This window comes from Loxodonta africana, chromosome 15 (assembly GCF_030014295.1).
Source record: "Loxodonta africana isolate mLoxAfr1 chromosome 15, mLoxAfr1.hap2, whole genome shotgun sequence".
NCBI lineage: Eukaryota > Metazoa > Chordata > Mammalia > Proboscidea > Elephantidae > Loxodonta > Loxodonta africana.
The window spans coordinates 69,801,305-69,804,970 of record NC_087356.1 but is presented as its reverse complement, the minus strand read 5'-3'; positions in this window follow the sequence as shown (position 1 = coordinate 69,804,970).

Here is a 3,666-nt window from a genome sequence, read left to right as displayed (position 1 = left end):
GACAAGAGCCCAAAGTCCATCAAATGGGGAAAAGACAGTCTTAACAAATGGTGCTGGAAAAACTGGATGTCCACCTGCAAATAAAAAAAAAATGAAACAGGACCCATACTTCATACCTGATACAAAAACTAACTCAAAATGGATCAAAAACCTGAATATAAAGCCAAAAACTATGAAGTTCATAGAAGAAAAAATAGGATCAACGCTAGAGGCCTTAATACACAGCATTAACAGGATACAAACTGCAACCAACAGCACACAAGCTCCAGAGGATAAGCTAGATGACAGGGATCTTCAAAAAATTAAACGTTTATGCTCACTAAAAGACTTCACCAAAAGGGTAAAAAGAGAACGTACAGACTGGGAAAAAATTTCGGGGTATTACAAATTAGACAAAGGTTAATTTCTAAAACCTATGAGAAAATCCAACACCTCTACAACAAAAAGACAAATAATCCAATTTAAAAATGGGCAAAGGAAATAAACAGGCACTTCACCAAAGAAGACATTCAAGTGGCCAACAGACACATGAGGAAATGCTCACGATCTCTAGCCATCAGAGAAACGCAAATCAAAACCACAATGAGATACTATCTCACCCCAGCATTACTGGCAGAAGCCAATAAAACAGAAAATAAAAATTTGCAGAGGCTGCAGGGAGATCAGAACTCTCATGCACTGCTGGTGGGAATGCAAAATGATACAACCTTTTTGGAAAACGATATGGTGCTTCCTTAGAAAGCTAGGAACAGAAATACCCTATGATCCAGCAATCCCATTCCTAAGAATATATCCTAGAGAAATAAGAGCCATCACACCTATAGATATATGCGTTGTTCACAATAGCAAAAAGATGGAAACAACCTAGATGCCCATCAACAGATGAATGGATAAACAAGCTGTGGTACATACTCATGGAGTATTATGCAACGCTAAAGAACAATGATGAATCTGGGAAGCATCTCATAGCATAGATGCATCTGGAGGACATTATGCTGAGTGAAATAAGTCAACCACAAAAGGAAAAATATCGTATGAGACCACTACTGTAAAAACTCATAGGATAAAGTCTGCCAGATCTTAATTTCTAGTCAATAATGTAATGTCCGTCTAGTATTTCAGCACTGAGGGAGAGTATTATACACAAAGGAGCTAATGAGAGCATTGCCCAAAGGACAAGAAAAGAAAAATTTTAATTGCTCCTTTTTCACATTAACTCATCCCTGGTGAAAAGAAATCTTGAAGGACCTTCTCTCTGTATATTTTTGATGAGACCTCTTGTATATCCAAACCCTGGATAGGAATGCCACTTTGGCAAGTGTCTCAGGTAGCACTGTGAGGGAGCTACACTAGGGAATTATGACTTTTGATTCATAATATTTACAAAAGCGACTCAGAAACTGAGATCTGCATCCTGAGCCCTCAGTAAAAAAGAACCCAGAGGTCTGTACTTTGAACTGTCACCACCAACATTACTAATTTTATATATATATATATATATATATATATATATATATATATATATATTATTTCATTTAGAAGGCATTTGGTCTAAAGCATACAGAGCAGCCTGGCTGAACATTCCACATAGAGAAAAGGTGAGTATCTGAATCCCTTCTGTCCTAGAACCTTTTGGTCTTCATGAAGTCTTAGCCACTGTATGGCAATATCGGAATTTCCTAAAACTACCTGCCAAATAGTTACTCATTTTTTCGTGTAATATATTACAAAGACAGAAAATTATCTTTTTCTTTTTCATATTTCATCCTATCCTACTTTCAGACACATTTATCCTTAGAAAGGTTCTGATGTTGAGACATTAGACACAGCTGTGCCATTTGAGGAAACATACAATAAGTCCAATCCCACTACCATGTTATCAGTCATGTTATTATTTCTTTCAAATCGTCTTGATCCAAGTCTTGAATTTTTCTGGATAATTATAATTTTTCCTTCTAGATTTAGGTTTCTCATGGAAGCCTTCAACGATCCAGGTCTAGGGATGATAACGAGTGTACGGGGCAATCTCTAAGTTACCCCCCTCCCCAATTTCAAGATGAATAGACATTGAAAGCGATCTTGTGTCAGCAGAAATGCCTTCCACCCCCCTTGTCTGGCTGCCTCAGTCAGGTGCCTTTCCTATTTATGACCTCTTAATATCATTCTCCATCTTGTCTGGCGCCTCCTCGGATTTGCTCCCGGGGGAAGTGCCTCCCTGCACACTCCCTTGCTATGCTTCTGCAATGATCCCCCCATTCTGAGTTAGTATTGTAGTTACTGTGTTTCTTTAGGACCTGTGGAGGTTCTCATCTGCCCTTCTCTCTTTCTAGACTGTGAGATTCTGAACAGCAGGGAATTCTATCTTATTCATCTTTCTATTTGGAGCGCCCTAAATAAGCTCTGGCTTATGCCAGGTGCCCAAATATCCATGAAAAGAATAAATTGATGTTCCACATAAAATTTTATTTTTGTCACTGTTAAATTTATCCTTTTAATTATCAGTCCGTATTCACAGCTTACCAATATCTTCTTGAATCATTATCATGTAAGTATTCATTACTCTTTTCTATGTTAATACTATCTATGATTTTATAATAATTTCTTGTATGACTTCATCCAATTATTCGTAAGATGATTTTTCAAGAGAAGATTATAAAGTCCTATGAAATGACAACTTGAGATTATTCACTCGTATCTATTCTTGAGATGCTCTTTCAGTTCATGTTACTATGAAATATTTTTCTATATTTCATCTATCACACATAAGAACATCACATACATAAGAATATACAAGAGATTTACCAAATACTTTACTAAAATCAAGATAATCTGGGACTGTAACATTCTTTTATTCTACCAACCCAGTAAAACTCAAAACAAAAATCCCTGGCTTACTTTAGCAATCTTATGCTAGCTTTGAATCACCAGCGCTTTCTTTTATGAGAGCTCACAATGTATTTTTTCTTAAACTATTTTGCTCAGGTTTCACTGATTTCCAAGGTAGTCAAAGTAGGCTAAAACCACTGACACAGGGCAGGTGATTTTGTGAATCCTCCACAAACAGCAGTCACAGGGCATTCAGACAGATAGTGTTGAACAGGATAGCAGAACCGACAACAGGAATTAAAAGCTTGTGTCAGAATCGGTTATATGGTCACGTATACGGTATTTTTACACAAATAACATAGTGCCTTTCTAGCTCAGGCTGCTAAACAAAAGGTTGGCAGTTCAAATTCACCAGGTGCTCTTTGGAAACTCTACGGAGCGGTTCTACTCTGTCCGATACTGTTGCTATGAGTCAGAAGGGACTCCACAGCAATGGGTTTGGTTTGTTTTTGGGTGCTGACAAATGGGAGCCCTATTGTAGTGGTTAAGTACTAAGGCTGCTAACCAAAAGGTCAGCAGTTTGAATCCACCAGCCACTCATTGGAAACACTATGGGGCAGCTCTACTATGTCCTATAGGATCACAAGAATGGGAATCAACTTGATGGCAAAAGTTTTTATTGACTAATAATGTTGAACATCTTTCGATGTGTTTATAGGCCATTTGTATATCTTCTTGAGAGAAATATCTATTCAATTCTTTTGCTTGTATTTTTATTGGGTGTGGTTTTTTCGTTCAGTTGTAAGAATTATTAGCATATTCTAGATATTGTTTTGGTTA